The sequence below is a fragment of the Lissotriton helveticus genome, chromosome 2_2 (genome assembly GCF_964261635.1).
Source record: "Lissotriton helveticus chromosome 2_2, aLisHel1.1, whole genome shotgun sequence".
Taxonomy (NCBI): Eukaryota; Metazoa; Chordata; class Amphibia; order Caudata; family Salamandridae; genus Lissotriton; species Lissotriton helveticus.
The window spans coordinates 37510809-37536377 of NC_136060.1; the positions used below are offsets into that span (position 1 = coordinate 37510809).

Consider the following 25569-nt stretch of genomic DNA (forward strand, 5'->3'; position numbering starts at 1 on the left):
TCAGTGGATATGGAATAAACTGTGGAGGATATTTTGTGTCTGGCGGTGCCCTGTGTTAATATTTACATTAGTTCAGAGCTATGGAAATGTCTGTTGGAATCTCTGTGAATATTTGTTATGATCCAAGTAAGAGTCTGTTGTGTAGTTCCTACCAATCCATAGAACCTGCGCATTGTTTGGACAACATAAACTAAGGTCCTGGTGTCGAAAATGATTCCGGACACCCTGCAGAATATGGTGGCCTATAGACCAGCTAGCTCACAGTGCCACCGTAAGCCCCCTTAACCTACCACGGAGCGAATGATTTTCTGGCAACCCTTTAACATGACAACCTTGACCCCTCAGGGATAGTTGAAACAGTACAGAATCTTTCACTCAGTCACTCATATTCACTTATTTTCAGCGAAATATACAAAGAATACACAGTGGGACGTTTCCAATAATATTTATTTAACCCACGTTATTCTTGCATAAAATACATGTGCTGCACTGATTAGTAGAAAGAAGCGTAATATTAAATATAGTTCTACTATGGTGCTAAACAATGTATATATGTAGGCATATAAACAAGGTTGTAATTCTAGCATACTCCTACTATGCAAGCCATACTCTAAGTTTACCAAGAGTGTGTGCAGGTGTAAAGCCAAGACTCCTCCCAAAGGACGATCTATCCCCATTATCTGATGGGATAAAGTGAAGGACCTCATCTTGGTAACGTAATGGACACCCCTCACAAGATGTCTAACCGCTGCGTGCTGATTTCTAAGCAAAGGACCCTCAGTGTAAGCAATAGTAATGACCATTTGGGGTGTTTTATGGATCTGTTGGACGTTATATGGAGGGGCTGATGTGGACTGTGCATGGCCTGTTGGCGGTTATGTGAGAGTAGGTTGGTTGCAATACAGGAAGGGCCATTAGTGAATTTATGAAGAGCCCTTATAATTAGTCTGGAGCTAGGTGGTGCAGATGAAAGACATACAAGTGACTGCTGGCAGGCTAGGACCTACTACTAATGCCTGAAGGACACACATTATTACCATTCCTCTACTGCTAGAAGCAACTGAATTATTTGCATTACAATATTTAGTAGACTCAGTTCTGATGGATTATGCGGTGCATTTTTTTGTGTATGTCCAACGATACTAAGGGACTGCAAAACTCTGTGTCTGTCTCTGCACTGCAAAGTTAAGCTCTGTCCTTTCCCAGTAAGTTGTCTGTACTAAGAAAAATGTGTGCAAACCCTTTTTAGGTCTTCCTGAACACTGTTTTGCCTCTTATTGCAAACATGATGCAAGTACAACAAATAAGGGTCTGTGTAGGTGGAGGAGCAAATAGCTGGTGAGCTGTGTGGGGATGTGGTTTTTGTTCATTCTCGAGTGACGCTGTAGCTGGTGGGACCTACCTCATGATGTAACTAGACCTGGCCCATCTCCCTTGACACATGCACCTCCTGTCATGTAAGCAGGTCCAATATCGCTGTATAACGGGAGAACTCCAGATCAGGTGGTAGACAGTGCCTTCCTCCACTCTGCATCTCAATCAGTGAAGATCAATGCCCGGATTCATTCTATTCAGTCAGGTTGTACTATACTATACTCAGTACAGATATTTTAGTTGTATGAGCGTTAACCACATGGATATTGAGAGGACTCCTTCAGTGATCTTAGCCTAAGTCCAGTCAACATCATCTAATCCTGTGTCTATTTTTCTCACACTTGTAGAAGAGGACCTAGTGTATTATCAACCAGTGTGTGGTATAAATTAGACAGGCCCTTATGGCATAGGGGTGTAGTCGTGAGTCTGGATTCTGGTACACTCCGGGACGGCCCAGAGACTGGGAGCATCTAAGGCATGGCACAATTGCATAAAGCAATACAATTAAGCATTGTACATACTGTATGTATCTGTCAAGTAGGAAAATGGTTGTATGTGGTCCAGATGTCTCCCAATTTTTTATATTCCGATAAGGTCCTGTGAGAAATTGGGTTACTGGTTGACTGGGGTGTGAGCCCTGGTCAAGCAGCAACCACCATCCTTGTCCGGGTAAGGCACAAGCAACCCCCAAATTAACCTGTGCTCAGTCTCCTGGTAGCTTGGCACAGAGCCAAACAAAAACATCATTTAGAAAAATAGAGCTGAATTTAATAAATAAAACAAGAACAAAACAACAAAAATCCAATTCGTAGTACAGGAGCTAAGAATTTTTAAAGAATAAAGTGAAAAATAGCACCTAAAAGCACAAAGCTGGATGGGGTCAAAAGCAAAAGCTGAGGCCAACCGCGATGGAGCGCTGGTCGGTTACAGTCCCAGATTAGTCCAGCTGAAGTTGTACGTCCTTAAGTTTTGTGTCAAGAGTCCAGTTTGCATTGGAGAGGGGCACAAGAAGCAAGGAGAGCGTCATTTGAGGCTGTCGGCGAGGTGCGAAAAACAAGCCAAGCGGGGGTGGAGCGTCACATCGGCAGTCCCCTGCAAGCGATCGAAGCTACAGTGCAAAGAGATAGGCTGGCGGCAGCTCACGCTGGTTTTCCGGGAGAGCTGTGTGGTTTCGGTGTGAACTGTCTTGTTTGCAGCCATGAAGAGCCCAAAAGCTTGATTTAAGCACGCTGAGCCACACCACTTGGGGTCAGGATCTTTCTGCAGCTGGTTGGGGAGTAGTTTATATCCCTAAAGTTCCGATCAGGTTGCCCGCAGACTATCCCTTGGAGTCACTCTGGGTCTTGGGTTCACAATGAAGTTGGCACTCTAGTTCTTCTTCCCCAGGAAAGAGAGCAGCAGCTCAACAAATCAGGACAGCAGTTCCTTTAAAGTGGAAGCCCAGCAGAGTGGCAGCCCTTGTAGCAGCACAGCAGTCCTTCTTCCTGGCAGAGTATTCACAGGTCCAGAAGTGTAGTGAATATTTGGTGTCTGAGGCTCAGTACTTATACACAGTTGTGCCATTGACGTGAAGAGAAGCTTCTAGAGACAGGTCTTTGACAAGCACATATGCCCTACCTTACTGGCTCCAGACTAACTACAGGTAGTGTGCAGCCCTTTGAGTGGAGATAGGAAACAGACAATTCAAGTGTAAGTTGGGCTGGGCCCAGCTCCTCCCACCCATCCTGCCAGTGATGGCACATCCAGTCACACCTATGGTACCCATTGTGCGTGGCTGTCTAGGAGGAATACAGTCAATACACAAAGTCCAACTGTCAGTTACACACAGTCATGTGACCAAGAGACAGGTTGCAGGCACCTAATGACTAAGGCAAGAAAATGGCAACTTTTGAAAAGTACCATTTTCACAATTACAATTCCAAATTCGGCTTCACCATTAGTTTGGATTTCCAATTGTGATTCCAGAGGAGCCAAACATGAACTAGTCATCTTTCCCAATTTGGAAATGACTCTTATAAAATGTAATAAGTCAACTTCAATGTTACTCTATGGGAGAGATAGGCCTTGCAGTAGTGAAAAACGAATGTAAGAGTTGTTCACTACCAGGACATGTAAAAACCTAAAAGTACATGTTCTGCCTTTTAAATACTGGGGACCCTGCCCTCTGGGTTGTCCAGGGGAATGTTTGGGCCTAGGCCAGGTCAAAATGGCAGTTTAAACTGCACTCACTGGCTCTGCATTGGCAGGCCTCAGACATGTTTAAAGTGATACTGAAGTGGTCGGCACAACCAGTGCTGCAAGCCCAGTAGTTGCATTTAATTTATAGGCCGGGCACATGTACTGCCACTTTACTAGGTACTTACAGGTAAATTAAATATGCCTTTTGTATGAGCACTTTATCAGTGGAAAAGTGTGCAGAGTCCTGAGGCCAGCAAGAACGAAGTCAGCAAAAACAGAAGGTCTAAGGCGAAAAGGTAGGGCGAAAAACACCAAGGATGCCAGGTCCAACATGTCCCAAGTGCAAAATCCCAGTAGCCCTAGTGTGTGCTAAATCCAATTGCCGCACCATAGCAGAGTTTCAGCCGTGATAACACCATCCCGCTTAATCCATCTAAGGGTGACTATTGTACTTCTTATAGTGACACAAAGATAGCCCTGAAAAAGTTCCAAGTAAAAAAAGAAAAGTAACATGTTGGATGCTGGCTTTTAAAAAAAATGATGGAATAATGAAACAAGGAAGTTTGGAAACCATCTGCAGATTTTCTAAGCCCATCTGTCTTTGGAACTGGTTGACAGACAGCACTCCAGCCTAGAAGTATGTATACTTGCCTTTCACCATATACAGCGCTCCATTGCATTTTTGGGTAGGTTTGTGATATACCAATACAACATACATGAATTTAAACAAAGAAGCAGGTGCCTGGTTACATCAGGGTGGAGAGTGATCCACAGCAATGTCCATTGACAATTGCTGGGGAGTTAGCCCAGGCTCTCAGCTTGTTGTGGACTGTTTGTAGCGCATTCAAAGGGGCAATAAAACAACTAAGAGTAAACTCTGCTCACTATCCGTGCATGTGGCAATGGCCCAGCTGGACTGGCACTGCCTCCTACTGAGTTATGCAAACACTACCACCGATGAAAGCAGACCCCCCCCAAGTAATCTGGAAGATGACCCCAACAATGATAACTGGCATCACTCCCAGTAGGCTACTGACATTTATCGCTTCCTATCGGCACCTGAGATTTCACAGTAGATCTATCTATGGGGTCAGTGCAGGCGTCGCCCCTCCCTGTTGTCCTGTTTCGGTTTGACTCTCTACGGGCCTCCCCCTTTCCGGGGACGCCGGCTGTGATGGCTGGAGCAGGTCACCAGAGAGGCATAAGGACAGAAATCAAGGCCAGCATTTTACTGTTCAATTTCAAGCAGTAATACTTCATGTGTGAAAGTGTTGTTCTCTGATCAGCCCAACGACCATCCCCCCCGAAGGCCACAGGCGCTTAGGTGTGGAGTTCTAGGAGCTAGGACTGATGAAAGGAGCTTTGATTAGGTGTTGGGAGAGAGGTCCGCACCTGTAGATCTTTCGCGGTCTCTGGTCAATGTCCCCCATCGTCACTCTCATCGTGTGTCACTCTCGCATTCCTTCACCATCCGTCCACACAGCTCATCCATTAATCCGGTCACTCTCATTTGTTCGCCCATCCTCACTCCCATTCGTTCATTCATCCATCCTCACTCATTCATTCCTTCATGCTCACATCCCCGACTATCCTCACTCACATTCCTCCTTATACTGTCATTCACTCAGCCACTGCTTTACGTATCCATTCTGAGATTGCCTAAAGTATTCATCCTTCCACTCCCACTCATTCATCCACATGTTCACACACCTCACACCTTCACCCATTCTCACACTTGTCCACCCAAACCCACTCGTATGTATCCAATAATCCAGCCTTACACTCACATTCATTCATCCATCCATCCTTACTCTCCCATTCCTCTTTTCATTCATCCATCCTCACACTGTCATTCATTCATTCACAGTCATGGTCTTTCATTCACTGATCTAAACACATCATTGTCTGAATGCTCACAATTTTATCAGTACATGCAAACTCACTCACTGTGACAAAGATATTTTGTATTATACCAATATTCGCTCTAAACATGTCACTGGGAACAGCAGGCATCTCGAAGCACTCTGGCTTACACCAAAGCAATCAGGAAGCAAGTGAAACCACAGAGATTGGGAGTACTGCTCAGTGTTGGCTTGTCATTCTCTGAGAGTCTCCCTAAAGAAAAGTGGCTATGTTTTTAGGTCTAGTCTATTTGTAGCTCTAGCAGCCTGAATTGATGATCGGCGGGTGACCAGACAATCCAAGAAATCAAGAGGAGAGTTAGCAGTGCCACCAACATGGTATAGCTTGACCCAACGTGGCGCACAGAGCTCACGGTGAACAACAGTCCACTGGGTCTGGGAGTCATCTTGGCAGAATATCGGCATGATGAAGAGCGAGTCAGACTTGTATCCTACGCCAGCCGCGGTTTGTCGGAAGTCGAAAGATCCTATTCACAAGCAGAGAATGAGAGCCTGGCAGTGGTCTGGGCGAATGAACACTGCTGCATCTTCTTCTTCGGAAAACACTTTGAAATAATAACTGATCACCATGCGCTCACGGCAATATTTGGATATCCTTGAGCAAAAAATGCCACAGAGAATTAAGCAATGGGGAATCCGTTTACAAGAATACTCATACTCTATTGAACACAAGCCTGGGAAAGACAACAACCCAGTGGATTGCACGTCTCACCCCCCCCCCCCCCCACTCACTGGAAACAAAAGCACACCTTCATCAACCAAAGAATGCCTGAACTTTGTAATGAGTCAAGATCACCATCCTTGATGTCGTCTGACATTATTGAGCAAGCCACCCAAGCAGACTGTATCCTGGCGGAAAGCAATCGATTTCTTGGGGCCAATACAATTGGGTAATTATGTGATGGTAGTGATAGATGAATATTCAAGATTCCCAATTGCAAAGCAGATCTCATCTACAAGTATGCGGTCAGTCAGCCCAAAGCTGGAGGAGATTTTCGGGCAGTATGGCATCCCAGAGACAGTCAAGGTGGACAATGGACCCTTTTCAAAAGCCACAAATTCACTGAATTCGCCACACATCTAGATTTCAAACATCGGAAAAAAATGCCCCTCTGGCCTTAGGCCAGTGGTATAGTGGAGCAATTCATGCGGAGCCTTAAGACGGAGATAGAACAAGTGGAAAATGACAAACTAACCCTGCAACAAACCCGAAACATGATTATAACAGCATATCAGAACAACCCACATAACAACACAGGGCAATGTCCTGCCAACCTCATGTATGGTTGCGAACTACGGACCAAAATAACAAGTTAGAACCACCGCCTGAACCAAATGCATATTCACAAGTCACTCAGAGAGATACAGACTTGGGACAAAGAAGCAAAGGAAAAACTCCAGCACACACATGTGCGTGGTAACATCATTGAGTTCGCTTTTTTGTTTGAAGAAAACAATTTCAATATGGCCACTGGACCTTAAATATTTGATGTTATTGTAATTCTTTGCAACAGGATTAATTTTATCAAGCTTGAAATAATTCAACCACGCCCAGATGTAACCCATGATCTGTAGGGTACCCCACAGCTATCTGCAATAGAAGCTCAGCAAGCTTATCTAGCTTAACCAAGTACTATGACATGACAGCATTCCAGTGTAATGTTTCAAGACATCTATGAATTGTTTCAGCACGACTCTTGAACAACTTCTATCAAGTTAAAACCCCACTAGGGCTGAAATTGAGCTTCAGGTTGAGTTGTTTTAGCAATTTAAAACAACATTTTCTTCTTGAGAGAAAAACGTTGTCCTAGAAGAGGGCACAAATCCACACACAAACTCCTTCACCAAACCTCCAAGGTTCCTTTGTACCATCCTTTGTGTAACATAGTAGCAATTTAAAGTGATTAGAAGAACATGACGCTTAACTGGTTTTAATAAGAAACACACCCTCTGTCGTGTATTTAGAAGCAGCCAAGATGGTACCTCATGCTATTTAATCAACCTACAAATAACAAATATTCTATAGGAAAAAGAAGAATGCACCCAAATGGAATCATCAAACTGCCTCAGAGGCAAATCTACAGTTCTGTAGGAAAAGGCAAGCGAAAATGGTAGGGCCTGCAGCAGGAGCATGGAAATGCAAGATTCATTGTGCTGCTAAGGCCCGGAAGATGCAGTTTCCACCCATTCTTTGTTGAAAAAACATTCAAGTATGTGACACTTCACAATGCTCTTGGCAAGTCATGCTCCTTTGAAGGAACTCAGATTCCAAACATTTGGCACACTACTTGAGATAGCTGCCTTGTACTACACAAATCGTTAACTACAGCTTTAGCTTTGCACTACAGAGAGCTTGTTTTTTTTTACACTACTGTAGTCTTATGTACATCCTGATTATTGGGTTTTGTATACTTCATGGAAAATTTTGTTTTTCTTACAAGTGTATTTAATTTCTACTTGTGGGAGACTGGATTGAGCAGAACATGTTTTACAGGATCTGAAAAATAGTGTGCCACATACGATGCAACATCAACTTTCACTACATGACTTTGAAAGTGTATGGAAAACACAATTAGCAGGTAACTTTTGTACAAGAAGAAACACTTTACATACAATTTTCACATACACAACCACCCACGTGTATTTCGTGTGACACACATAATTTTCCCAAACATTATGTGCACTAAGCAATGAAACGTTTTGTAATTTCACTCACTCAATATGACAAACTGAATCTGACAAAGGGGTTCACTGTTAAATAGTGACAACGGTGTGGGAAGGGGCACCATGTCCATGCAACAGACACATCTCTGTATTGAAGGAGTAACATCCTGCACATGTTGGAGTCTCAGAACATGACAAGGACATCTTTGCATCTAAGGCTATGACATAACGAGGATGTGTTGACACACTGGCTTGAACCAGCAATTCTGGGCCTTGTTCCATCAGAAAAAAGTGTAAACATCTAAATGTCAAAAAAAGATCATAACTTAGATGTCTACTAGGAATGTAGGCTCAGACTGTTGTCAACGAGTCTACAGAGGTTGCACCAAGGACTAGACATCCCGTAAATTAATTAATGAGTTCTCTTGGTTAAATCACAGGCTGTTCTTGGATTCGAGAATCGTGAGTTCCATCGTGTTCCCTTGCGTCCAGCCTCTTTAGGCAATCCTCGGCCTAGCTGGGGACTAGCTTCTATAATATTTTGCTTAAAAAGGGCAGGAAGGATTTTTAATTACAGACCACCAGAACATTCATATTAGGAACAGGTACTTCTGGAATGGTCTTTTCAAGGTCTCTCAAAGTTAAATGTAAGCATTAGAGGTCTCATGGGTGGCTATTTCTATACCGGAGAAGGGCATCTGCATTTCGGTTCTAACTAAACAAAGCCACAATTTGAATAAAATGTAAGATGGACATTGTAACACATCTTTCTAAGCTCGGTGCACATGTATTGGTCATGGTAGTCAGGTACTATCAACGGTGCAGCAGGTGCACTGGCACCGCAGTCCACGGGTTCAAGGGACACATTGAACGCCAATTAAGTATGCATTTTACTACCAAACATGGTCATAGGGAGCTTATTTGTTGCTTGAATTTAAGGGCCCGTTAAGTTCTTGATATACGCTGATTTTAGTGAGACCATACAAAAACAAATGCCACTTGCATATTTCAGTGCTAAGAACGTGTTAATTACATAATACAAAAACATGCATTTCAAACACAAAAGTCCAAATATGCCCTGTTGCACTCGTGTAACCAGGCGCAGAGGCCCCCACCCCTAACCATGCTTGACACAGAGCTCTGAGCTTCAATTCAGAACATGGATTAACTGGGGAAAGGGGACGGTACATTGTTCAATTCCGCTTAAGTCAAGGAGGAACAAGCTGCGCGTGGACCGGGTTGTTGCGCGCCTGCTGTGTCGGTTGGTCTCGAGACGGGAGGGGGACATTTGATTTCATCAGGTGGGGACGGGCGGGCATGCGTCTTACCTTGGCGGGCGGGCGCCGGCGCTCCTCAGCTGCAGCCGCAGGGGCTCCGCCGCGCGCGCTGGCAGGCGCAGGTCCCCTTCATCGAGCCCCGCTGGACGCCGTGGAAGCCCCGCCGCTTAGGTGCACGCCAAATCCAAGAGCCTGCGGTGCACAGAGAGACGGAGGCAGAGTCAGCGAGGGGAAGAATTTCAGCTGCCGCCGCCGCTGCTGCTACTGTTCTACGAGCATTGGAGCTATTTTCAGCCGCAGACGGGGTTTGTCTACAATCAGGATAAAAATGTAAGGCTAAACGGCTCCCCACCCCTCCCCAGCGCCCTGCACAAAATCAGGAAATCCTCAGCCCAATAACTGCGTTCCTTTTCCAAGTTCTTGGTGAAAAGGAAAGAGCAGCGGCCGCAGCCGAGGACCAGGAAGTATTAATAGGGCTGCAGCCGGTGCCCGGCGCCAGTGTTGTTCGTGGCAGTCAACGAATAACCCGCTCAGTACTTTCCTGTATGTTTTTCAGTGGTTCTGAATGGGCTTCTCCGATATTGGCCAGGCTTTGACTTAATGCCTCCGGGCGCATTCATACTGCAGTTTGAGGGGCCCCACATTGGTCTTTCCTGGCCCCCGCATTGCCTATCCGTGCACGCGCATGCTTATGCCCTCTATAGTCTGGATGCCAGTGCCCAATAATCCCCCCGGGCTCCCATAAGATTCCTGCCAGCAGTTTATTTCCAGTTTGCATCTGAATTTCCATCCCCATCCTCGGGCTATTTTCGAACGCGTGCGACTGGACTCTGTTGACAGGGCTCATCGGTCACTGGGGACAGGGCGTCCATTTAGAGGAGGGAAGGAAGGAGTTACCTCAGCCCGCTTCTCAGGAATTAAAAGTGTCAAGCAAATGAACTGCGCCTTCGGGTTGTCATTAAACATCAGGGGGTGTTTTTGCTGCTCCAGGAAAGTGGTTGCTAGGCTTGGCATGTGAACCAGTGGTTGCATTTGACAGCAGCACCTATAGGTCAGTGTGATCATTGGCTCTGGCCTCTAGCAGGCCTTGTCATGTGAAACCGCGTCACCGTCTCCAGCTCCATCAATCAATTGCTACAAAATGGCTGGCTGGCCATGGATGTCTATGTACCAAGAAAAAGGACTGCTGGCTGCCAAGTACTACACTCCGAGCAAACTCTCCCCTTGTGCAGCCCCTAGAACATGATGAGCATGGCATAAGCCCTAGCAATGGACTGCTGTATGAATGATTTATTGTGTGTGGACACTGAAGTGAGGGAAAGCAAGGAACTCTCACAATGATGTGAGGCAGTTCATTAAAAAGTGTATCCCAGTTCTACTCTGTTGCAGATTCAGTCTATGGTGTTTTTTTACATGCGATGCACCATGAATAATTCACAAATTTCCAAGGGTAGAGGTGTGATGGGATAAGAATTTCCCCTGCATGGGATATGGACGCGTACCCCTGCTCTGATTGCCTAACTGCAGATATATCTGGTATCCCGGATTTCATTTTGACCCTGGTGTCGTGCTAATCTAGCGTGTGTGCAGAGACCTAGGCCTATCCCTGTCAATCTGAGGTCCTGAACCTGTCCTGTGTCTGGAGGACCACACCAAGTATGACCTCATAGCAGGCGCGGCTCGCATCATGAAAAGAGGCGAGGCGGGCAAGGAGGAGGTGGGGGAGGGGGGTTGGAAAGGGGGACAAGGGAGATCAATGTGATAAATAAAAAAGAAACGTACCTGCTGCCCTCCATACCGTTGTGCTCGACTTCTCCTCTCTTCTTCGGAAGGCACAGGCTCCCTGCCTGCCTTAGGGCCAATCCTGAAGCTGCTTTTGCATGAGAGCAGCTTCAGGATTGGCTTGAGCACCCTCAATTTGCGCTCCAGGACAGACTGTGCCTGTGCCTGTTCTCTCTGACCCAGCAGCGTTGCTGGGTTGGATGGAACTCGGACTGAACATGATGGTTTGGCATGCCTGAAACGGCCAGCCAAACCGTCATGTCCAGTGAAGCGAGTGCACATACCACTCCCCTCAGGGCCAGTCATCACTGTTGCCCAGCCCCCAAGACTTGTCAAAGGAAAATAAAACAATAATAAAACCAGTATTAAACCAGTTTTATTTTTCAGGATTTGGAGGGTGCTGGTGGGGAGGTTGGGGAAGGGAGGGAGAGGCCCACTCCTCCACCATAGCAGAGGAGCTGCCTCTGCCTCATTGTGGACAGAGGGCTACTCCCCCGGTCCTGGGAATAGTACACTGCGTTTTTGATACGGATAGTGTGATAACTTTGTATGTGTGTTAATGAGACTGTATGTAGCTTACAGGCCCCTCTTGTGTAAGGTTCGAATATATGATTATACCACGATTTCAATTACCACGCATGGCTTTACCACGCGAATTTTACATCGCAAGTGGCTTTACCACGCTGGTATTTACAACGTAGGATTTTACTACGCCTAGAAACGTCTTACCTGCACGTCTTTCTCTACGAGCCCTTACTTCCATCCTCCATTGAAACAAGCGTCAAAACACGTATACCAAAATAAAAAAAGGACTGTTTTTTTGACGTACACGGCACGTCTTTGGGGGAGGCTCTTTCCTTTTTCTTTTAAAATTATGTTCGTTTTTTTTTTTAAAGTAAACTGCTTGTTATTTTTTGGGGGGGAGACCCCCCCCAGCCCCCCTCTGCCCCCGCTTGTTATTTTTGGGGGGGGAGACCCCCCCCAGCCCCCCTCTGCCCCCCAAGCCCACGCAGAACGACTCGAAGGAATACCACATCTCCCCCCCAGCCCGTGGTAAAGACGTCGTGGAAGGCACCCTGCGTGGAAGGCACCCTGCGTGGTAAGTGTCACGTGGTAAATGTTAGTAGTGGTAATGCCTTCGTGGTAAATGATGTTTCCCGTAAGGTTCTTCTATTATGTTTATGCCCAGAACCTTGCTCTAGTATCCTGTGTGTATGTAGAGTATGTGTGTGTTTGTACGGTTTGCTTGTAACACATGAAGCACATGTGCAGTACTATTTATCTGAGTTTCAGTGAGCCTGGGTACTGAAACTAGTGGGATCCATTTTGGATACCCCCAGTTTGCTACAGCGAATGAAGGAGGATAAAGACAGCTTCTTCGGACAGTGAAGTCTACTGCCTGCATTCTTGTGACTGGAAAGTGGCGATCCAGACACTAAGGAGACTGGAAACATGCCTACCTTTAGAAATGCCCTGAGGACTTTTCTTAGCAGGAGGCAGCTGATTAGTTCTTCATGACTATGGCCATTCGGTTGATGGTAGTGGTAAAATGTAGGACTGCAGTTTCTATTGTGTTGGATGAGGAAGTTCCTAGCTCAGGCATGCACTTCTGATTATCCCCGATTATTACTTCAAAGAGGCCGATGACAGTCAGTTGCAGAAACTTCACACTACATCGTGTCTGTGTTGTGGGTGTGCGGTTTAGAGATGACCCCACTGCTACATCGTATGAAAAGTGTCATGCTACATATTGGTTTTGTCTAGATAGCAGTCTGAGAAAGACACTTGAAAGGAGAAAGTTCTGAAGTTGGAGACAGTGGATACAAATCCTCTGTATAGAAAATGTATATAAAAGTGAGACCCACACCACCCTTCTTTGTTCCTATTCCAATCCTTTCATGAGCAAGGAAGTGAGTGCTCCACAGACTATTCAAAGGACTGTTGTGTGAACAGGGCTGGTGTCTGCTTTACAGCCAATCTTGCAGAAGTGAGGGGACATCACCAGCAGTCTGCACTTTCTGCTGGAGGCATTGAGGGCCTGACTGCCTGCTAAGTGAAAGAGTTTGCCTGGCAGTGCAGGAAGGAAGTCTGTTGGGAAGGAGAATCTCAACAGGTCATAGGGGCTGAAGATCTCAGAGTATGGTGACTACCTTTGAGAAAAGTCAGGAGCCCCCTGTTCTGAAGAGAGCCACCCCCCTGATCGCTCAGACAAGATTCCTGGAGGAAACTGCCTCCAGAATTTGTGACTGAATTTGCCTGATCGAGGCTGCCACTCGGTGCATCAACCTGATCGGGCAGTAGTGACTACACTGGTCCAATCAGGGCTAGAACTGTTGAGGTGACTGCGCTTGCACAATCAGGGCTGCAGGGCTAGGCACACACACCTGCTCAGCTTCAGGATACCCTCACTTTACAAATGCACATATTTGCCATGGTGACGGAGCAGCCAAATCGGGGCTATAGCTGCAGTAGTGACTGCCCCCACTCAGTCAGGGTCTGTGCCAGAGTCGACCGGATCACCCCATCAGGGCAAACTCTCATCCCATCTGTGCTTTAACCTGTGCATAGCTGCCAGCGCTGCTGCTCACGGTTGAACTGAAATGGGCAGCTGTATGTATAGAAATGTGGGACACACCTGGTCTCCTTGGCATTCACTGACAGTGTCTTCGCTCACTGCAGGCTTCCACCTGTGGAAAATATTGAGGCCTCCAGATGTGCCCGGGAGGAGTGTGAGAGAAGAAACGTGTTTCGCACTACACCACTAGGTGTAAGAACCCTGAGAAAAATAAATTAAGTGCATATTTGACTTGTGGTGGAATGGACACTCACCTGCGCCTCATTTATGCTACTGCTCTAACCGTAGGGTAGATGGTGTAATGGGTATTTATGGGACAAGCTATCAAGCGGCCACCCAGGGGAGAATAGGTCAAAGGAAATCAGTGGGAGTTATGCCGCAAGTGGATATTCACAACCAGGATCACTGCAGTGAACACTGGATTCAAATGAATTTACTACTGCTGTGTGAGTAAAAGCATTTTTTCATAAAAATACAAGCATTGGGCTGGTTGTTTAAGTTATTGTGTCTGTTGATTGATTGTTGAGCTCATGCAGCCCTACACAACCTTTCTGAGTAGCCTGTGACTGCAAGCCATAGCTAGACTGAGAGTTAAGCGTGAAAAGAGTTCAGTTTCAGTTTATTGTTTATTGTTATTAGTTAGTAAAAACCGTCACAATACAAGTTAAATACATATGAAAAATATCTGCTTTTTTAAAAATAATCAATTTTTGTAAAAACATTGATAAATATTGGTGCAACACAAAGTTATATCATAGGTTTTTTAAAATAGAACGTTATAAAAATGCATTCAATTCATAATCGTAGGTACACTTCACCAGTTTGTTAGTGTAGGATATGCATCTGTAAGAAAAGACGAAAATTCCGCAGTTCTAGATTTCATCATCCTGCTATTGTTTTATCATCATATCAATATCTTATAGTCTTGCGTCTGGACAGGATCCTTGTGCTGTTGAATACTACTTACAATTCTGTTTTACGGCTTTGTCATGAGATTGTAAAAACTTCAGAAGTTTACAATTTAGCTGCGGGTCTGTAGAAAGAGTTGCACTTGGCCACGTTTGCAAAACCATAGTAGGAAAGATCCTGGGAGAACAGCGGCCATCGGCTTCACTCACCGTAGTTGGGGCCCACTAGCCCCTCTGTGCCATATGCCCCCCCCAAAAGGAATCTGACAAAGTGCCTGTGCTCAGTGCGCTCAGTGCAATGCAAATACATTAATAGTCCAGAACAATTATATACATATACTTCCGTAAAAATCACAATTACAAAGAAGTTTTAATTAAGATATACAACGGAAACCACGTGAAAATGGGCAGTTTAGTTTAGCTAAACAAACCATAACTCACATCCAGCCGTAAAAACCATAACTACCACCTAAAGAGGCTGTCTGTGACCTAACAATATTTGTACCAATAAATAACCAGACTTATAGCAATGTAATTGATAACGTCTGTGACAAGGGGACGTGTCATGCAGCCAACTATGCAATAATGGTATATGTAACATCATGTTTTAGGTAATGAGGAAAAGGTATGACTTTAATAGCAGAGAAGTGAGTTATCATTTGTTTACATTACCATAGCAGGGATTTTTGTTTTGTTTTTTGTTTTATTGAGTAGAAATATATTCACTTTAACTGGAATATATGAGTTTTTTAAAAACATAAGTTAATTTGTTATGAAAGAAGAAACCATACCTTACCTGAAAATATTTTTTAGCCAATTGTCAGGTTTTTAAATTGCCATTGAAGAATAACTTTACTCAAAAAAGGTTTCTCTTTGTGGTTAGGTGTAAATCTGTTCAGAGCGTTTGGTATATTACCACTGGGGCCTGGTCTCATTGTCATAGAGAAGGATGGCACTCTAGACCAGGGAATCTCAACAGTGAGGAAGGATTAAACCTTTGAACCTTTTTGAGGCATATTTCAGTGGATGCTAACAGCCAGATGTGATCCCTGGTTATTTCCTTGGCCTGTGTTGTAGGTCAGTCAGAACTGAGCCAATCTTACTCTGGCAGACTGCTGCTTTGACAAAGGGCAGTGCAGTGGAGGGAGCACTTCAAAGGAACAGACACCCATAACCCACATTTGAAAGAATCAGACACTAAATCACATTTGTGTTAAGTTGTTCAACAACGCTGTTCATCTGTAAAAAGAGGACTTCTTAAATTTCTACCTGTGGAACGATGACTAGGTACCAAGGTCTGTAAGTCTCCCTGCTGGGCGAGAGGCCATCACCCAAGAAGTCAAGACCACTTTCCTTGAGCTTGGAGCAGCACCATTCTGCTTCCCTGCCTAGACCAGGGGACTCTAAGGTTGAGGCGAGTGGTTGGAGGCCCACTGGGGGTCCTGGAAAGTGTATCTTCGTGAATGTAGTGGAAGATGCCTGGCCGCTATCTCTGCAGGAGTGTGGGCTGCCCACTTGATCTTGTTGCCAAGTAAACATCTCTCATGTCACCAGGAAGGGGGCCACCGTGAAGTGCGGGCTGGCACTCATGTGAGGGCCTAAATAGGTGACTCCCGTGTGACCAGGAGCAGGAGACCACTGTGAAGTGTGGACTGTCACCCATGTGTGCGCCAAAGCTCACAACACCAGTGTGAACAAGAAAGTGGCCACTGCGAAGGCAAGGCTGTTGCCTGTGTGCAGGCCGAGGTCCACGATCCCCCCGCCCCAGTGTGACCAGGAGGGGGGCCACCATGAGTCTGGCTATGGCCCTGGTTCGCCATATTGAAGAAGCCAGGAGGAACATGAGCCGTGCGAGGACGATCAACCAGACGCCATCTGACAACTGAGGAGGCCAATGTGTCATTGTGGAAAGACCTCAAGAAGTCGTGGGCTCTCTGTGTCGGAAGACTGAAGCTCAAAACGGAGTGCCCTGGTCCTCCTGGGATTGCCAGCAGCCATCAGGTCAGGTAAAACTGTTCCAGGTTATTGAGCCTGCTGGGAATTTGCACACACTTAACATCTAAACGCTCCAAGCATTCATTCTTAAGACAAACCATCAACTTTTTTTTTTAGGACTATTGTGGCCTGCATCTGGGAGTTGCCTAAAGTACAGAATGAGAAATAACCAGCCCGACTAGACAGGAAAAGAGGGACTTCAGGGATTCTGTCTTGGATGGCACTAGCACACTGACCTTAAGAGGATGTGGGGATTATTTAGTGTGTTGTGTTGATTCTATGCTTTGTGCGATCACATTAAAATACTCCCATTTTCATAAAAGCAAGTCTTTGGATGAACAATCACTTTTGCTACCATGGAGAGCCAAGCCCCCATTGTAGGCCGGGCCACGGGCCATCAGGAGTAAAAGCCCTCAACTCCCATGGCTGGGCCCAGTAATTCCTTCTTGCCCTGTGGCCCTCTGAAAGGGGTTCTGACAGTGGGCTTGACAGTGTTAACACCTTCATATATTTTAACCATTTAAAATTGTGAATACAAAAAGCACTATTTCTTCCAATCTCATTTTAATTATTGGACAAATGTGATTAGCTAATGAAGGGGATTACATTTCTTTCTGCCCACATCAAAGTTGTGATTTTGGACTAAATCATCATTTTTGCACTGTGGAAAAAGAAATTCCAGCGCAAAGTGGGAACAGCACGAGAGGTGCCAGTTGCAGCAAAGTGCTGAGGGGCACTCAAAGGCAAGAAAATTGTGACAAAAACATTGGAAAAAATACAAGCTATAGTAAAGTTGTGATCTTCATCATAATCATGTAGTAATCATTTTGAGTCTGTGAAAAAATGGAACTATTTTGGCAAAAGATATTTCAATTCTGCAGAACAATGCAAGAGCTGAGAAAAGTCCTAGTTAAGATGCATAGGCAAATGCTGCAGGTCTGGCAGAACGTTTGGCTCTGCAGCCAAAGTCTGCTGTGCACAGTCATGGGCCTGCACAGCAGAAGGCAGTGCAGAGCAGAAGTTAGCTACCTATGGCAAGTCAGACATAGTTAAGAATTAGCACTATGGTCGACCCTCTTTACATGGCGGGTTAATGAAGTGCACTATAGAAAACCATAGTCTTTTTTCAGTGACATAGGAAGTCACTGGAAAAAAACCCAGCTAAAGGTTAGTTATGATTCACTGAATGCAAACCTAGAAATCCCCTGTAATCTCCAGTTATGTTATGCAGTTAAAAGACAACCGCCCCAGACCATTTAAGACTGAGTCATTTCAAGCTTCCGGATGACAAAGATTTATTAATTTCTGAGAGTAATTGCAAGGGTGTTGCCAGCTGAGGTGTAGCGTGTGTGATTTTAGTGGATAGTTATAAAAACAATTTGGACAAGGTACGGTCTGTGTATTAATAAAATCTATATTTCGGAAGTACTTTTTTAAATATTAACTTAAATCTTTTGCACCTTTTGTGGCAGCCTATGTTATACTGGTATAATGTAAGTTAGAATTCTTCCTGTCACAGGTTAGTACCGGAAGAGAAAATTTATATGATTCAGATGAGCTTTGTTAACAAAAAGGCTAGGCTAGATAACTCTCAGGGCCCATTATAAGGTATTTCTTCCCCATGTTCAACAATGGCAGACTTTCAACTCGTTTTCCTAAAACAATCTGAAAGTGCTATCTCATTATGTAAATCTGCATCCCTTTGTATCCATGTCCTCCGTCTGTTCTCAGAAAAGCCATTGAGGAATGTAGGATCTTGCAGGACCTATTCCATGGGCGGACCATCAGCACTTCGAGCAGTGTAAACACGAATTCGGCGTTTCTGATAAACTTTAGCATCAGTATTTCCAACTGGGCCCTATCCCTCCCCTAATACCGCGGGTGCCACTTGGTCCCTTACACCCTTCAAGACCTTGGTGCGAGGCTTTTATGGATCTTGAGGTGTCATCTCCAAACTATAATGTTCTACAGCAGTCTGGCCTACTCCCCGCCATCCTTATCAAGCTAAATGGGAACTGGATAGTCCTCTGGGCATCTCCAAGAAACATTGGGAATTCCTATGGTGAGAGATCCCTAAAACCCGCAGGAGCATTTCACAGCAAGAATCAGCATATAAACTCATGCTACAGTGGTACTACACCGCTACACCCCATGTTCCCCGCGCCCAAAGCTACCCGTTGGGGATGTGGCACGCAGGTCGGTGATTTCCAATATATATGGTGGTTGTGCCCTTCCAGCACTATTTTTTGGAAGGCAATCCTGGGCCATATTAAGAACACACTGGCACTCCCCACATCGGCAGAAAACTGCATGATCATTCTAGGGATATGCCTGATTACACTGAAGGCAGTGACCCATGTGGACTGGTACCTGGTTCACCACATGGCAGGAGCAGTGAAGCAACTTATAGTCATGGCCTGGAATACCACAGCTGCCCCCTGTGTGGCGACTTGGTTCACACAGTTCTGGCACACATTAGCTATAGAGCAATTGTCACATAAGACAGTCTCTGAAAAGAAATTCACTCGCCTCTGTATATGTCTTGAATGGAATACCTTTGTTTCCGGGCACCTAGACTCCAAGCCCTCTACTTGTTTGACTGACAGCTTCCTGTGGCTGCACATTAGCAAGCCTGACACTAATGGGCAGTAGCGGGGGCAGTTATCTACCCCCCCTTGTGGTCCCCTCCCCTATTCGCTCTACCCCCTACAGGTCTTAAATACCTGCTGGCACTGTTCTACTTCCCACTCAGTTGGAGGTTCCCTGTTCCTTGGTTTTAATTTTTCTTTTTACATTGTTGGGCACATTGGCCATTTGGCCCCCTTGTCTAGGCTCTGCCGGGCAGAGCCTGATCGCTTGCCCTTACTCACTTCCTCATGGTCATAGAATACTACCTTCCAGGTGGAAAGGAGGTACTTTCTAGCGAGCCCCGCCCTCATGTTCACACGCCAGTCAGCATAGACATGGTGGTCTATTCCCAATACCCCTGCATGTAATCTCCATAGTGTCCCCCAGCATTTCCCCCAGAAGTGTCTCCTCTCCTTTTGGCCTCTTTGGCAGTCACTTGCTTAGCTATTTACACTCTTTCTCTATGAAGCAACTGACGAGCAGCGTAATGCAAATGCATGTATCAAGCTCGTCTTTGCACCGACACCGATATCATGCAATTTATGCTATGTTACTGTACTATTTATTGAAGATAAAATGGTCTTTGAGCTAAAGATATAAAACCCAAAGAGCTCATCAATCCTGTTTTGAATCACATTCTAAACACCTCTATTACTCTGGTAGTGGTGCCAGAGCCCTGGAAACTGGCCGTTGTTACACCCTTACTGAAAAAGCAAACTGCTGATTCAAACAGGTTTTCCAATTTTAGATCTATACCTACCTCCATGCTCTTGCTAAAATGTTAGAGAAATTAGTTAATGAGCAATTAATGTATTTTCTTGAAAATCCTAATACTCTTCATCTCTCACAATCGGGTTTAAAGCCCAGGCACTCCACGGAATTTGCCCAGCTGAAGGGTCAGAAACAATAAAAGTCTTGTTGGATAAAGGTCAGAATGCTGTGCTAATCCTTTTGGTCTTGTCAGCAGTGTTCAACACAGTGTCGTACACAGGACTCCTCAGCATTTGGGCAAAATTGGCATCCATGGCCAAGCGTGGTCCTGATTCAAGTCTTTTCTCACTGATAGAAGGCAGGTGGTGTCCATTGGACAGTTTACTTCAGAAGAGAAATCCCTGGGGCATGGGGTTCCACAGGGATCCTCATTTAGCCCAACATCATTCAACATGTAAATATCCTCTGATTTTCTTGATTGACTCCTTTGGTATTTCCACTACCTTATGCCGATGATACCTAAATGATCTTGTCTCTTGACAGAAATTCTTTTGGTTCTGAACTAAATTTAAAGAATTGTTTCATTAGTATCTTCCACTGAGTGGAATGTAACCATCTAAAGTGCAATGTGGCTAAGACAAAGATACTTCTGTTTGGGTAAACATAATAGGTTTTCCCCTCAGGATTAGTGATCAAACAGTCTTATGCCCCCACCGCCTCCACTGGAGGTCGCCAGGAATTTAGGAGTCAAATCTTATTGTGCTCTTTCTTTTTGATCTCAAGTCTTATCAGTGTATTCTCTGATTAAGTATTTAAAAATGTTTTTTGAATTCCTTCCACTTGCAGCGAGGAAAAAATTAGTCCTTGAGCTTATTACCTCGAGGCTGGATTACTGTAAGAGCCCCTACCTAGGGACTACTAAGCAGTTACTATACAAGCTTCAAGTGGCCCAAAATTCAGCGGTAAATCTAGTCCTTAAGCTCCCAGCAAATGTTCTGTCTCTCAGGGGCTTGGACTGGCTTCCAGCCAGTGGAACATATTTAACCTCATTCGGTTCTAAGGCCTGGAGCCAGCTCCCCTGTTCAGTGAGATTCGCGAAAAATGAATCTGTCTTTCAGAAATGCCCAAAAACCTGGCTCTTTTAGGCCACTGATGGTCTTTGTAGATGATTGATTTAATGATCTACGGTTATGGTCTTTGGCTCCCTTTGGAGGCCGCTCCACAAGTTGTACCGTTGTCAGTGAGTGGGTTTGTGTCTGACCTGGTGACAGGATGCACTGTTCCAACCAGGATTCAATTCTGTGGCTTTCTGGTTGACACAGAAATCTGCAGTCATTGCATTGACAAGCAGAGGTTTAATACACTAGGATATTGTATTTTCCTCTGATTAGATTAGTTTTCGTTTATTTTTCATTTGAAATGTACACTATTTTAGATGCAGTTACCAGAAGGTGAAAGACCAACATAATAGTTACAGAATAATGTGTTCTTTTTAGCCACACCCTTGATCCCGCCCAACGCTCACTGACCCCACCTCCATTGCACTCGAAATCATGGGTCCAAAACTTTGTGGTAAATAAGTGAAGGTCAAGGGAAATACTCTACCTGCATAGTCAGGCAAAGTTTGTAATTTCTGACTGTCAGGAAGAAGGATAACGTTTCCAGACTTTTCGTGAGGCTTTGGTTTGTTTTGCCAGACCTGTTCCTTGCCATTAATGGAACTTTAGGTTCTTGTGGATTGAGTTCCTCTTCTGCAGCTCAGGACTCTCTTTGGCTGGACTGGTATTGGGAAAACACAATAGATGGCGTTCTGCCTCTGTTTCATTACCTTCTCTGCTGCCAGAACAGCCCCAGGAATTTCTGTCCACAGGGAATAGGAGAACATGGGCCCATGAGTGGCTAGAGAGCTTGACGCTTAAGACCCTGCATGGCAGCAAAAGTATTTCTTCTGTCCCCCTTTTTTCCTCCCAGTACTGTAAAATGTAATCAGTGTTGTACATTACAAAATCGCCAACAAATAAAAAAAATTCTGCACACTGTTAAACTCATCATATATGCACACCCCAGATTGATTTTGGATAAGTGGTTAGACGAAATTCTTACCAATTTCACACTCCACAGAAAAGTGATTCAATTTGTAGATTTTTTACCAGAAAAATCAATCCGCAAAAATCACTTTTGAAATCTCGGCCTCCTATAATACCAACTTGGGATTTACGCTTGCGCAACAAATCCAGGCACATGGGTAAGAATTATTCCCCTTCATAACACTGGCAAACATTAGAATCTTTATTACTAGGACTGGTCATACACATCACAAGCAAGGAAGATCTTTTCAACGCTGCGTGCCACAGTTCTCTGTTCCTCACCCGCACAGAGCATATTCCGTTCTAAGTGAGCGCATCATGCACACTGATGTAACACACCCTGCATAGAAATCTCTCTCATGATCACAAAGAACACATGCCTTTTCCTCACAATAATCATACACACAAAAAAGACACAATATTCCATATTCACTTTCCTTATATAAAACACACTGGAAAACACAGCTAGGCAACCAGGAATATTACATCTATACATCAACACAGTCCAACACTTTACAACTACCAGCACCAATCCAGAAGAAAATCCACTATTCCCTCCACCATCTCAAAAAGACAACATGCTTCTGGCCCTCTCCCTTCAACCCTACAGCAATTCCACAACAACTTTATACAACATCAGCACATCACCTCCTTGTGCAAGTTCAATACTTCTCAAATTTTTTTTGACAGTCAGTACCCCTTGCACTCATTTCCGCCTTTTTCTCCATATACAGAATCATGGATTGACAAGGACATTTGCTCACTGAAAACTAGGATGAGGAAACTCATACACAAATGGTTGCGGTATTTCCCAGTTGCTGTCAATCTACAAAAAAAGCAATTAAATACCCATCAGTGTGAAAATATCATCTGCTCGATAAAGCTCCACCCCCAAAGATTGACACACAATCAATAACTTAATCTCCCCACCATGTACACTCATCTCTTCCCTTTCACTCAGCCAATATCTTCTGATCCAGAATACTTTGTTTACTGCCTCTCATCCCTCTGTTCTTCTTTCGGTTTTCTATTTTTCTTCTCCCATAGAGTTCATCATCATGCTCAGATTCACTAATTGTTCAGGTGCTTCATCTGACCAGAACAGCCCACAAATCATTAAATCCTTGTCTGCCTGTTGCAAGGTGCTTCTCTCAATAACCTCCCTCTCCAATAACTCCAATAGCTTTAAATCTGTTGTCTTACTTCCCTTACTGAAGAAACCAATTGCTGTACCTCGGTCTTCCAGAATCCCAACTACCTCTCTTCACATAGATACTAGAATGCCTTTTGTTTTACTGCCTACCTTTTAACAACCTTATCCACCTCTTCCAGTCCGGCTTCTGGGCCCTTCACTCAACTGAAAACACACTTATTCATGTTGCCAAGATTAATTCCGCAGCTCACTGCAATCATCTATCTTCTAATCTCATTCTTTTTGACTAAGTGGATCACCCTATGTTACTTTACTCTCTTGATACCTGTGGTCTCCCCACCAACAGCTCTTTGCCTACTGAGGGTACTTCACATTCACATCTAAGCTCCTGAAGAGCACACAATCTGCTGGTCAAGGTTTAGAGTACAAAAATATTCCACCAATAATTGAGAAAATCTTCCTTTACAATATGTTACAATGTTGAGAATGGCAGATTAATCCTGATTGTAGAGGTAGTGGCCTTTTTAAAAGTACACATATAACAGACAACCTATTGAATCCTTATGTAAATCCACTCAGTCGCCACTAACTGTGATAATTTGTTCTGAGTTGAGGTGTGTAGTGATTATGTGTATATATGCTTTTTATTCCTTTTACTGGATGAATGGAGTTATTTTTATTATATTGCAATTCTTTATAAATTTTCACATAATATAAATATGAACTTTGTCACGTGCTGGAATAACAATGTACATTATTTGAGAACATTGTTCCACAATAGAAGAGTAAAGATAAGAAAAGAAAAATGAAAGATATCTTCCAACGCAGAAAGAAAAAGGAATAACAGTCAAAATGTGCAACTCCCCTATCCCACCGACAAGGGTAATGACAATTATGACAGACTGTAGTGTATATTTGGCATAATAAATGTCACAGATAGTAGTCAATTGAGGTCTCTCTGGTTGGTTCTCCCCACCTCTTGAGGACACAGGTAAATTATGTGACCTATACTGCCCGTTCGAGTGTCGTGAATGGAGTTCTCTACGATAACACATAGTTTATAACAATAGATGAAAATGAGTAACAGACCAAACCTTGGAAAGAAGATCTGAGCTCCAGATTTGCTGTTCAAGGAGCAGTGGGTCTGGGTTCTTAGTGGATAGACTGCATCTACTATTGGGGCAGATTAAGTGAGGATATTGTGCTTAATTTGACTTGTTCTGAGACTGAAAAAATTGACTTTGTAGCATATTCTCAACACCAACTCTTACAACATGAGTTTTACTCTACATTACAATAATGAAAAAAAATGACTTTTTGGGAAGTTGAATTAGTAACATGACATTGCACAATAGGATGTTTTCGGAATAAATGTCATTTAATTCATTATTGAGAGTAACTATTTCACATCCTAAGACTCAGCAGTTATTACATTTGGAGGAAAGGTATGAGGACATATAAACTGTAGTAATGATGATAAATTTCATTGAAATCTCAGTGATATTGAGAAGATATTTCTTAAAAGAAGTTATGACCCACATTTAAATAAATTGGTGACTTTACGAGCAAATAAACTTGAGAGGAATTCCACTTTATGTGATAAGGTAACTAGGAAACTGAATATCAAAGAGCTAACCAGATTAATTACAATTTATGGTTCTTTTTTTTAATTTTTTTAATTTTTTTTATTGAGAGTTTTTTCCCCCTATTTTGTTGTAACATGAGCAGGACACAATAAATGCAATACCATAAAGACATAGGCTAATTCATACATATACAAACCAAGTTATGGTTCTGAGGCAAGTAGAAATAGTAACATTCTTTATACGCACTGGCATTTACTCATTGAGGATAATGTGATTAACATATATATATTACACTGCATCAAAGTGTAATGTTTTGAAAGGGTTGCCCACGGAAGAATATTATCTGTCCAAGTTACTCTATTTCCAGCCCAATAACTTCTTGGTGGTCCGGTATATCCAGAGGTTTTTTCAAATGTGCTCATTGTAACATGCGTAGAATAGCAACTGACAAGATAAGAACTTTGAGTTATAACAACAGTCAGAACTTTGAGATTAAGAGTAATATTCACTGTGGAACACGTTTTGTGGTTTACATTTTGATTTGCAGATGTCTTAAGATATATGTTGGGAGTACAATCTGACCACTATGAGAGAGAATTTCTAAACATTTAAGAGCTATGTAACGGTTTGATCAGAAATACTCAATTGCAGTACATATTATTAAATGTACAGAACAAGGCCTGCATATGACCTTCTCATTTCATGGCGTGGAAAAGGCTCTTTGCATTA

General features: G+C 43.9%; 1 protein-coding gene across 4 annotated transcripts in view; it reads right to left on the minus strand.

Annotated features, from left to right (window-relative positions):
• The window catches only part of SORBS2 (sorbin and SH3 domain containing 2), a 687606-nt gene that overhangs the window by 589475 nt on the left and 72562 nt on the right, over positions 1–25569 (minus strand). For 2 of the 4 annotated variants that reach the window (XM_078678046.1, XM_078678068.1), the window contains exon 2: positions 9467–9607. The exons of the other annotated variants lie outside the window; for them this stretch is intronic. The gene's annotated coding sequence lies outside the window, so the exon portion shown is untranslated. The remainder of the gene's footprint in view (positions 1–9466; positions 9608–25569) is intronic. 4 annotated transcript variants of the gene reach the window in all.